We start from the raw sequence: 13306 nt of genomic DNA on the forward strand, positions 1-13306 counted from the left end.
GATGGAGCAATTCATGGAGTTTTGTCTTTATTATAGGTTAAACCCAAAAATGGTGTATGGATTACTTGCGTGGCAAGATTGTATGGAAGTACATCAGTGCCAAAAGTATATAGAATGGTTCAATTTAACATTTTAAATCGTTTAAACTTCTATTCATTGATGAAATGTTTTTGTTTTTTAAAGTAAATTGTTAGTTTTTGTATAGTTGATTCAATAATGTCTATATTGAATGGTTGATTTTTCATAATTAAATTAAGTTATTTAGAGTTTTTTTAAAATTTTATTTCATATTATAATTCCAAAATACACGTTTTAAATTCAACTTATTTTTATTTGTATCCTTTTTTTCAAATTCAACATGTAGGTGACTCCAGTTACGGGGGTCATTTTGAACACAGATGCTTCATTTTCTCCATTATTTAAATAAAATGTGATTTTTACAGAGAGTTTTACTCACCTGGTATATTGAGCTCCAGGGATCTCTCGTGTATTTACTTATTTTGGTCTAAAAAATAGAATTTTTCTTCCCTAAAAGATACAAAGTAATGTAAATCGAATACTGAAGAAGTCAATTGTTTTCCCCGTAGCACCTGAAGAAGAGCCATTCTTTATTTCACGCTACTGACTGTGAAGTGGTCGAAATGTAAATAAAGCATGATGACTTTGAACGCAACACGGTTCAAAGAAACAGTGTCTTTGTAAAACCAAATGCTGAACTACTTTTTTTTATTGCTGGAAGTGTCTGTTGAAAAGGAAATGTGTAGATAATTTAAGTCCAAGAATAAAAACCTATATTGTCACCCGTGTAATGTAAACTAATGTAAAACACCATCCAAACTTTTTACCCCGACCCCTGATTGGCTGCTGAGATATTCATCAAAACTCGTCCAACATCAGCCCCGCCCTCTCGTCTCCCGGCTCTGGCGGTCTCGCCTCGGTTAGCCCGATCTCTCGAGCTCCCCCATAGGGGGGGAGTCTGAAGAAAGTAGATTGGACTTCTCTAACGGGGTTCATTTGAGCTGGCATTTTGTTTTTGAAAACCTCTCCTCCGTGTGTCACAGTCGGCGACAAATCCTTTCCCCTTAAAATGAGCTATCGGGAGATTAAAGCGAGCGCCATCCTCCACGTGAGCCCCGTGTTTGTGTTTTTTTTTATTAAAGTCGCTCGACAACAGAGCTTATTATAAATGAAGCTGTCGTTCCTGTGGTTTCAGACGACACACACACACACACACACACACACACACACACAGATGCTAGCACCAATAAAGATTAATCCACCATATTGATGTGTCTTATAATGAGCTTTTTTTTCCCCCGCCTTCTCCGCGGGGACTAGCATGGGCTAATTAATGAGCACACTGGGGGGAATTTGGGTCAGAGGCAGGACCGAGGGAGAGAAAACATCCCGGTTAAAAGTGACACCGACTGAATCGATGGCGGCGTCTGAGCCAGAGCGAGTCTTTGCTGCTCAATAGACTCCGGACCGGAGCCAGTTTGAGAGCAAATAGAGATGCTAGGAAGTTTTTAGGCCTTTTTTTTTTTTTTTACACAGACGGATGGTTTGATTTATAGAAGGTCAAGTAGTCCAGCAGTATGTTCCATATATATCCTCTCCTGGACGCTTCATTTCTCCCGCTTTATGGCCGCCATTCTTCTCTCTCTGCCCGCGGGCTGCTGCGAAAATGAGGGCGAAAAGGACTTTAGCCGGTAAATGGGTCAAACCCATCTGTAGCCGCCGCGAAGGTTCAGTAGCTGCGGAGATGGTTCACCTACAGACCTCACTGGTCCAGAAGACACCAGATGCTTTTTTGGAAAAGTCACATCCCAGAATTTAATATCGAGGTATATTGGTGCCATCAGAATATTTAATTCTTAATATTGGTTCAATTTAAATTTTCATTTTTTTGTATTAAAATGTTCTTTTTAAGTTATCGAATACAATGAGACTATATTGAAAGTTTGAATTTAAAACCCCCAAATATATTCAAAACTAAATATTTTTTAAATAACTACAATAAAATAATTATATATTCATATAGAAATATATTTTTATATTGTAAATGTTATAAAATAAATGTTCTACATTCAATATTTCTTATTTTGTAGCCTTTTAAATTCAATATTAAAATGTTGGTATAATAGCAGCATATTACCAGACTAATCCAATCGAGCACAGAGTCATTCGCTCTTACTTTTACATGACGGCTTCTATGTTGTCACATGATCATTTACGCAGCACATGATTGGCTGAAAGTTCGATCAAATAGCTTCTAATCTTGGTATTGTCTGGTGGAACATTTTTGTATTTAATTTAAAAGGCTAATATTGAATTTAGATAATGATTTTAATGTTTTGAAATAATAATAGAAAACTCTATGTGTGAAGAAATACATTATTTTTTCTAAATATTCGATTTTATTTAGTTAATTTAATCAAGTTTTCCTAAATAAATAAACATTAAATTCTAAAAATGATCATATTTAATTATTAAATATTTAAAAAAAAATGTTAACCTTTCAACTTCTAAATTATTATTGAACCTTTAATACAAATTATAAATGGATTTCTGACAAATACTTAGTGTCTAAGCGAGTCTCTGCCACGCGTCTCCTCATGTTCTCAGCAGCAGCAGCTGCTCTCCAAACACTTCATCTTCAGCCAGAAACTCGGTCGAGGTGCGACTTCCACGACCGAGGCGTGTTCTTCGTCCACATTCGTCCAAACTGACATCACCGTTTCTGGAAGTGCTGACTTATGTGTTTCGCTCTCGAGTCGGTTTGCAGTTCTGACTCGGTTCTGCATCTTCTATCGTTCAAGTCCGCCTCATACACACTAGTGATGGTCCTGGTGAAGCTTCGTGAAGCAGTGTCGTATATTTTACAGGTCAGTAGGTGGCGCCCTGAGGTTGACACAAAGTGATATTGCGATAGAACTGCTCAAAGCAATAGATTATAGAGCAGAGACCGCCATCTATTGGACTTTGAAAATAATGACACTGTTTCATGAAGCGTTTATAAATGCAGTTCAATTACTTAACACTGTCTTTATCTCAAACTGAAAACTATAAACTTAATTATTTAATGTATTTATTTATATACATTGTAAAACCTTATGTATTTGTACTCATGTTTTAATTGGCTGTTGTTTCAATTAAACTATTTTTATTTTCATCTTTTGTGTTTTTTAGGAGAATATTTATGCTTCTGAAGTTAAACGTTAAAATAAAACAAAATCTTTCCAAGATTTGCCTTAAAAAATAATTATACATTAAAAAAATTATAATTACTATATAATCCTTTTTTATTGTATTTTACACATTTTTTATTTTTTAAAGTTATTGGATAATATAATATGTTATTAAATAAATAACTGATCAAAATGTTATTGTCATTTTTGTTTTTGTTCAAAGTCTTCATTCTCATGGTCTTTATTCTTCATAATTAATCTTCATCTTTTTGTTCATCATCTTTGTCTTCTTGTTCTACCTCTTCTTCCAGTTCTTTTTTCTTGTCTAAGTCTTCTAGGTTTTTTATTTGTATTCCATTTCTTCTTCTTCATTTTGCTTTGTTCTCCTGTTAGTCTTCGTCCTTCAAAGTAAAATTGATCCTGAAAGAAACCAGTGAAGATTTTTAAGGATCGGGGAAATGTGATCGAGTTGTTCGTCTTCATCCTCCTGATATTCTTTCTCTTCTTCTTGTTCTTTTCTTCTAATTTTTTCTCCGTCTTCCAGAGGTTCTCCTTCATGTTCCTCATCACACTTGGACAAAACTGAAACTCTGGTGATTGCTCCTGATGATAAGGTTCGAGGGTTGAGTCAGTACTTAGGTCAGTCTGTCAAACTGAGCCTGAGAAACCTGGGTGTTGTATTTGATAAAGACATGTCTCTAGTTCAACACTGCAGAAAACTGACCAGAAACTGTTTCCTTCAACTGAGAAAAATCTTATAAACTTAATAATCCATGTGTTTGTTTCTTCTCGTTTAGACTATTGTAACAGTTTATTTTCATGTCTTAACAAGAAGGATCTGTCTCGCCTGCAGTTAATACAAAACTCTGCAGCGAGAATTCGAACCCGCTCCACTAGAAGAACTCATATTTCTCCGATCTTTAAAACTCTTCACTGGCAGTTTCTTTCAGGATCAACTTTAAAATTCTGGTTCTTACTTTCAGATCTATTCATGGTCAGCTCCTCCTTACATCAGTGATCTGATCCAGCCTTACACCGCAGCTTGGGCTCTGAGGTCTGTGGATCAGAATCTACTTATGGTTCCTCGCACACGGTTCAGGACCAGAGGAGAGAAATCCTTCCAGGCTGTTGCTCCTAAGCTTTGGAATGATCTTCCTCTCTCTTTGCGGTTGATGGATCTACTGACTCCTTCAAGAAACATCTGAAGACATTTTTATTTGTGCAGGATTTTCCTTGATTTTCTAGAACTCCTGTTGTGTTATCAGTTTTATCTTGACCTTTAAAGTATATACTTTATTGAATATTGTTTTGATTGTTTAAGCGTTTTGTGACCCTGGTCTAGAAAAGCGCTATACAAATAAAAAATACTTACTTACTTACTTACTTACTTCTTGTCTTTACTGAATCAATGCACCTGATTGGTCGTCGTCCTCTCCTCCCGTCATCAGACGCCGTCAAGTCGAACACCTTAAAAATAACCTTCCTTCGCACCAATCAAACAGCCTCTGATGATTCTCCGTGTCGACTCACGAAGTAACAGTTGATATATTTGTGACTCAGCTGCAGATTGGAAGCACGAGGTGTGAGCACGACGCTGCCCGAACCACGTCAGAACATCTTTTCCCACAGGTGAGCTGTAGTCGGCAGAATGTCAGCGCCACAGAAATAGTTGTGTGTGGCTGTGAAAGTGTGAGATAAGCAGAAATAGAGCAGCGTGATAGACTCCAGCTTTACACCTACTTTTTTAAAAACTTTTTTTTCCACACGCTCTACAAATATTACTTACTTTCCGACAATGTGCTGAAAATATATAAAAGGAAGATAAATGTAATTAAAAAAGAATAGTGCTCTATCAATAATCTTGACTCACTGATCATTTAAATAGTTTTACTGATAATCTGATTATATTTTATGGATTCGTCTCTTTACTCGAGCGCGTCGGCCTGACCTGCATCTGTTTGAGGGTCTTAGGGTCAGCAGGGTGATCTGCAGCCTCTTCAGGTGAACGCTCGTTCATCACTGTCCTCGCCACTGATCTATTCTCATCTAGCAGCTGCATGGAGCGTCGTCGCCCCTCATCCCCTCCTCACCTCCTCACCTCACCCCATGATTGCCTGTTGTTCCACCTCTGGCTTCTTGTGAGCATGGCTCTCTTGCAGTAAAAATAATATAAAATAAAATAAAAAACACAACAAAATAAAAAAACAAAACAAAAAAAAAGATAAAATAAAATAAAATAAAACAAAAAAACAAAAATAAAATAGAATAAAACAAAACAACACAAAAGAAAACAAAACAAAGCAAAAATAAACAACAAATAAAATAAAACAAAACAACAAAACAACAAAACAACAAAATAACAAAATAAAATAAAACTAAAAACTAAATAAAATAAATGAAAAGAAAACAACACAAAATAAAATAAAAAAGCAGAAAAAAAAAAAAATAAAACAAAAAAAAGTAAAGCAAAAAAAAACCCAAATCAAATAAAACAAAACAACAAAATAACAAAAAAAAAAGACAAAACAAAATAAAATAAAACAAAAAACAAAAAACAAAATAAAATAAAATAAAATAAAATAAAATAAAATAAAATAAAATAAAATAAAATAAAATAAATTAAAATAAAAAAAAACAAAAAAAAAAAACAAAACAAAACAAAACAAAACAAGACAAGACAAGACAAGACAAGACAAGACAAGACAAGACAAGACAAGACAAGACAAGACAAGACAAGACAAGACAAGACAAAATAAAATAATCAAGGAATGGGACAAAGGAGTTTTTTGGACACCAAAACACTTTCGTTCCTGAAAGAAAAATTGTTTAAAAACAGGATGTTGTGATGACGTAAAACCTTATAACAGTATTCCTGTTAAAGAGCAAGGATGCATACGTCAGGTTCAGAATTTGATTTATTCTGTGCCTTTCAACATCAACAACACATGGAGGTCGACAGGCAGAAGCATGATGTCTGTTAATTTTTGTTGAACTGCTTGTCACATGTAATGATGCATTCAATGATGTGGGGATTTCTATTGTGCGTCCAAGAGCAAAACACACTATAACTGAACGGAATACATTTATATAAATACACATGGACTTTATTATTTACACCTCATTTAATTTTAATTATTAATCTTTATTATTCAATATTTGACAAATGTTTATAGATGCACTTTTACTTCTTTAATAAAAGCCATGGAAACTTCCTCGTATATCAGTAAAACCACACATTCATGACAAAATATACTTGATTTTTATGCACTTTGTTTTCAAGATGTTTTTAATTTTACATTTTTTATAATCTTCAAACAGGTCAGTCCAATATTGGTGTACACAAGTCTTGAGTGTGTTTGACTTTGCAGATAAGAAATTAGTTATTTTAAGTGTAAGAGCCAAATAAATTATAGCAATATCTTGATTTTAGTGAGTACTATCTTTGTTTTGGTGTAGTTTTTAGCCTTCATTACCAGATTTCCAGTTTTCAGTTTTGGACAATTATTTTCCAGTGTATTGTAGCTAGAAGTGAAAAAATGCAATTTGTTAAGGCATTTTGACACAAAACATGGAGTTTGTGAGCCACATTAAAAAAAAAAAGGTTTATTATAAGAGTTATTTTCCTATTTCCTGTAAGGAACTGTTCAAAGAAATGACAAATCAGACTGCGGTGAGTTTGACTGCCCTGGTGTTATCTGGTCTAAAGGTCACGTTATTTCTTCGGGAAAATCTTATTTTCTGTTGGCAAAAACATCTTCTTAAGCTGACTTGGACAGAAAGTGTTGTAAATGTTACGTTAAAAAACTTCACACAGTAGACCAGGGCTGTCAAACTGAAAGCCCGGCAATCATGGTACGACCTTCTATGAATAAAAATGTATCGTTGACCTCAAATCAAAACGTCAAAAATGTGGTCCTCATCACAAGTAGATTCTCTCTGTGTTTCTTTTGACCTAAGGATGCTACAATGCTAATGCTAATCATTGAAGGAGTGGTAGGTGATCTTGGAAATTGGTTTAATAAAGCTGCTATTTCAATTCAAAAGTCTCAACACCCTTTCTTTAGACTCTCTCCAAAGTCATACCCGTGCAACGTGGCTCAGCAAATATTTCCCATGATTCATTTACAGACGTTAAAATACAAATAAACACCAATAAAGCAATGGCATGTTGTACTTTCGCACTGTTTTAAAACTAAATATATAAGATAATTCAGTAAAAAGAGGCGTGTTGGCACCGAGACCTCTGGTCACATTGAGTCAAAGACCCAGCCATGAAAGAAATTGACCTTTTCTTAAGCTGATGGACAAAACAGAGGCGGGAAGCTGAGATGTTTAATCGGATCAACGTGCCCTTTGTCATCAGGCTGTCGGCCCTGTCAGTCTGTGTATCGTTTCATGGTGTTGCCGTGTTTCTGTCCTCGCCGGCTCATCAATCTGTCTGTCTCACCCTGTCTGTCTCACCCTCTGCTTCCCCACGACTGAAGCAAACCTCTAATCCTGTCTGACTGATCGGTTTATCACCAGAGTGATGCTGCACTTTGTATTAGCGCTAGACCACGTTCAAAATATGAACTGTTATAAGGAAGTTCACACATGAATGTGGAAACAAGCTTAGCTTGTTAACCCTTGTCTTATCTCAGGGTCGAGGTGACCCGAAGGCCCCAAAACAAATGTGTTTGTGGTATCCCTTGTGTCAAGATAAACAACCTCCATGACTTTGTATGTATTTATGGAAGCCAGTGAGGTCGTTCACCTTGACCCTGAGATAACACAAGGGATACTATAAACACATTTGTTTTCAGGCCTCTGGGTCACGTTGACCATGAGATAACACAAGGGATACTACAAACACATTTGTCTTCAGGCCTCTGGCTCACCTTGACCCTCTGGTAACACAATGGATACTACAAACACATTTGTTTTTATTACTAAGTGTAAGTACTAAGTTTACTACGAGTAAATGTTACTTAAGATTTTTAAAGTATTGATTTTGTGAGAACCCCTTACAAAGACACTGATTCTTTAAGCCACATTGCAGAGAGCTCATGGAATTAGTGAAACCCCTGCAGGAGCCAAGGCCTCTGGCGAGTTCATTTGTTTTATAGTTACATTTATCCTAACCTTACCACATCAAATCATTGTATTAAAGTAATCATTGTTCTCTTCACCTGTAAGACAAAGAGAAGGAATCTTTCAACTAAATGCTAAATTTGTTAGCTTAGCTCATCGACCGCAGTGTGAGTTCCAATCAATCTGAGGTGAAACGTTTCACCGGAAAAACTTTTTTATCTTTGTTAATTCATTCTATAAATGTTCAGATTACATTTTTTTATTACATGACACCTGAGACACATGACTAATATTGATTTACTAATTTGATTTATTATGAATATTTATTTCCATTTCAACAACAAATGTTTCAAACTAGTCTTTCGTCGTCCCATGATGACATCATCACCTGCTGCACATCTGTCGTCCTGCGTGTTCCTTCTCTGCGTCTCATCCCTCGACTGCTAATGGCCGCATAAATCTTCGGCGTCTTCATCACCAGGCAACACCAATTTCAACTTCCTCCCCTGAAAAGAGGACAAAGTGTTCCCTGCGCTCGTCAGTATGCACCGGCGGAGACCCTGGAGGTGAGCGAGGGGCTGTGGAGAAGAAAAACCTGATATCTGCTGAGATCACTCTCACCTCTCTCTCTCTCTCTCTTTCTCTCTCTCTCACACTCTCTCTCTCGCTCTCTCTCTCAGCATCTGAATCAATCCAAAAAAAACAGGGTGTGTTCTTCACAGGGAAATGAGTAAAAAAAAAGGGGCGTCTGGGAAGAAGAAGGCCAGAAGTTTCCTCTCATTCATCTGCAGCGACGATCCACTCGCCCGTGGTGGATATACGGCTCTTTATGTTCGTCCACCGCAGCGCACGTCACTTTCACGCTCTGATAGTCGAGCATAAAACTAAAATAATGTGCCTTTTCAAGTGGTGCTTTTTGAGACGCTCGAAGGATAGACGTGTTGTTGATACAAGCCACGATAGAAGCACTTCTTGGTGGGTTAATGCTAGAAAAAACCCTATTTATTACTATTTTAAAAGACAACAAGTGCACAGTTAGACTCAAAAAGGCCCTCAGAGAGTACAGGCCTTCCTCTAGTGACAGGGTTTTTAGGTTTAACTTTTTTAAAAACTAAATAAATCTTAATGTAGCATTAGCAACGCATCTAAACTATCAATTCGGGGTGTCAAACTGGTCCAGAAAAAGGGCCGAGACAGTGCAGGAATTTGTTCCAACCAGTCAAGCAACACACAAGTTAACGAATCAGGTGTCGGCTTAAAGAAGCAACACCTGACTGACAATTAATTGATTACTGTCTTCAGACGCCTGATTGGTTCAACTATATGTGCTTGACTGGTTGGAACAAAAACCTGCACCGTCTCGGCCCTTTTCTGGACCAGGTTGACACCTGTGCGGCTTAAAGGGTTAGTTTCCCCCTAAACTTCCGCATTCACTCTGGCCTACTAGTGATGGTTCTGGTGTCGCTTCATGAACAGTGTCATATATTTTACCGGTCAGTAGGTGGCGCCCTCAGGTAGAAACAATGTGATATTGCAATAGAACTGCTCAAAGCGGCGCACTCTAGTGGACACTGTTTCATGAAGCTTCATCGATCCACAACTGTCTGCACTGGAGTGTTTACCCAGAGTTCTTCATGTCTGTGTAGCATGTTAGCTTTAACTAGTAACTTCAGTGAGATAAGCTTCTGTTTTTTTTTAGTTTGTCAGGACGCTACCACTTATATTCTCTCCTCGATGTTGTTGACATGAACTCAGTTGGACAGCAGGTGGTGCTATTTTGGTAAAGTACTAAATAACTCGCATTTTTTAACTCACTCTTATTTACACTTACACTTCATATTTTTCACACACAAACACACACAACAGTCTGACTGGTCCATCATCATCATCTCTTGCATCACTCCTGCCCGAGGCTGCTTCACTGCGAGGCTTGTTGTGCTCGAGGCTCTGAGTCTCTTCACTGACCTGCTCCTGTTTACTTCCTGTTTACTTCCTGTTTCCTCAGTGAAGAGACACATGTGGAAGAACATTCTAATGAAGATCAACATCAGCTGCTGTCCCGCTTCCATCTTCCCTCACCTCTCTCTCTCTCTTCTCACTTTCTTCTCTCTCTCCTCTCACTCTCCCCTCTCCTCCATCCTCACTCTCTTCTCTCCTCCATCCTCACTCTCTTCTCTCCTCCATCCTCACTCTCTTCTCTCCTTCATCCTCACTCTCTTCTCTCCTCCATCCTCACTCTCTTCTCTCCTCCATCCTCACTCTCTTCTCTCCTCCATCCTCACTCTCTTCAACCCACCATCCTCACTCTCTTCAACCCTGCATCCTCACTCTCTTCTCTCCTCCATCCTCACTCTCTTCTCTCCTCCATCCTCACTCTCTTCTCTCCTCCATCCTCACTCTCTTCTCTCCTCCATCCTCACTCTCTTCTCTCCTCCATCCTCACTCTCTTCTCTCTTCCATCCTCACTCTCTTCTCTCCTCCATCCTCACTCTCTTCTCTCCTCCATCCTCACTCTCTTCTCTTCTCTCCTCCATCCTCACTCTCTTCTCTCCTCCATCCTCACTCTCTTCTCTCTTCCATCCTCACTCTCTTCTCTCCTCCATCCTCACTCTCTTCTCTCCTCCATCCTCACTCTCTTCTCTCTTCCATCCTCACTCTCTTCTCTCCTCCATCCTCACTCTCTTCTCTCCTCCATCCTCACTCTCTTCTCTCCTCCATCCTCGCTCTCTTCTCTCCTCCATCCTCACTCTCTTCTCTCCTCCATCCTCACTCTCTTCTCTCCTCCATCCTCGCTCTCTTCTCTCCTCCATCCTCACTCTCTTCTCTCCTCCATCCTCACTCTCTTCTCTCCTCCATCCTTGCTCTCTTCTCTCCTCCATCCTTGCTCTCTTCTCTCCTCAACCCTTACTCTCTTCTCTCCTCCATCCTTAATCTCTTCTCTCCTCCATCCTCACCCTCTTCTCTCCTCCATCCTCACTCTCTTCTCTCCTCCATCCTCACCCTCTTCTCTCCTCTCAGCATATGGTCTACACTTCATCACCACAGAGAGGAAAACACAAGAGTCCATGTTGCGAGTGATTTAGGAGGAGAGAGGCGGGCGAGGACGGCTGCTGCAGTAGCAAGGTGAGACAAGGTGGGGATAGACATGGCTGTCACGTACAGACCAGGCCTTCCCTTTTTCTGCACACCCCCCTCTTACTCACTCTCACACACACACACTCTCACACACCCTCACACACACACACACACACACACACACACACCACGCTTGAACTCTGACAGCCCTAAACGTTGTTAGTCTCACAGGTGATTCTGGTCGTGTGATGAGAATGAGCCACAGTTGGAATGAGATCAGCGGCAACAGAACTCACATATACTTGTATGTAAGAATCAATGAGTGATTGATCAACCACTCATTAGATTATGAACAGACACTGTTTTTATCAACTAATCTGACATTTGAATGTTTATAACCAGTAATAATAAGGAAGATTTTAGTAGATTAATAAACTATTTTGCACATTCTTTTAAGAATCAGAAAACTTTTATAGGCCGGAATTATTTGTGGTGTATTGGATTCCTTATATAAATATATAAAATTAAATAAATTAAATAAAATATAATAACAATAAAATCAGGTGAATATAATACAGTAAAATTTAACAAGTTACTTGTACATTAAAGTCGGCATATTTATAGTATTGATGACTTTTGTTTGAGAAGTATGTTGTTTTTATTATTGATGGTGATGTATTAAAAATTATTTATAATTTATTCATTATCTTTTGTTTTATTTCTTACCATTATTATAAATCAATGTTTTTATTATAGTAGCTTTAATTAATATTGTTGTTTTATGTTTACTATGACCTAATATGTGTATTTACTGCTAAAACAGCTATGATTTACCCAAATGTATGTCAACCAATATTAATCAATAAATACTAAAAAACATCATAAAATAACAGGATACTGGAATAATGGTGACATACAGTTCCTGCAGAGATGGAAGACACCAGCCAATCACCTTCTCAGCAGAACAGATACTATAGTATCACACGGTGATGGTGGAATTTCCTCAACTGAAGCATAAAGTACATCCATTTCTGAGCCTTTTTCCTATGAGAAAGATGTTCGTCTCCCACCTCAGATCTCCAGGGATGGATTCACTCCACGATTTCAACTGTGTCGTCTCTCTCTCTCTCTCTCTCTCTGTCTCTCTCTCTCTCTCTCTCTTAACATCAGGTTTTTGTGAAGCTCCTACATGAAGATGAACCATTTCACTCAGTCACACAGCAGTTAGTACGAATCTCTCTCATTCATCATGGAAATAATTATCATGCTACACTGTCAGTTCTCTTTTCACTCGAACCTCCCGTAGTTATTTTCTTAATTTAGTGAGAACTGATCATTTACCTTAATAAGAAATGCTTCTTAAACTAGAATTAATTCTTAAATATTAAGGATATGTCATTTGAGACACACAACAGGTGTACTGTGTTCATCTTAAAAATGAATTGACATGTACCTTATAAAACTAAACAGGAATCAATACTGTAACTGTGGGGTTTATGCGGTTATGTTTAGTTTTTACATTCAGGGTTTAACGCAGGTGAGGAAAGTTGGAGGTGTTTTGTTGAGTTGTGTGTTGGTCTCCAGGGTAAAGGGAAAGGAGAGATAGTTGTGGTTTTTGTTCAGCAGCACGAGACGAGAACAGTGTGTGTTTTTGTTTTAGCCGTGATGTTCGCCGACCCCATTAAGATACAAAACACAGTGTGCTGACTCGGACAATGGGATTCAGACATAAATCATAGACGTAGAATTTAAAATAAATATTTAAAATTTCAGTAGTGTAGGCATTAAACTGCAGAGTAGAAACTTGACTTGGCGAGGGACCACTGAAGAGTTGTTTGAACTGTTAACTGTCTTGAGGTAACTCTTTTATGAGATGATCCTTTAAATGCATTTGAATTGAATGAGATTGATCTAGAATGTCACCCGTTCTACAACCCTTCCAACTTTAAATTTAAATATTTACATTAGAAAAT

The sequence above is a fragment of the Callionymus lyra genome, chromosome 5, assembly GCF_982586985.1.
Source record: "Callionymus lyra chromosome 5, fCalLyr1.hap1.1, whole genome shotgun sequence".
Lineage (NCBI taxonomy): Eukaryota > Metazoa > Chordata > Actinopteri > Syngnathiformes > Callionymidae > Callionymus > Callionymus lyra.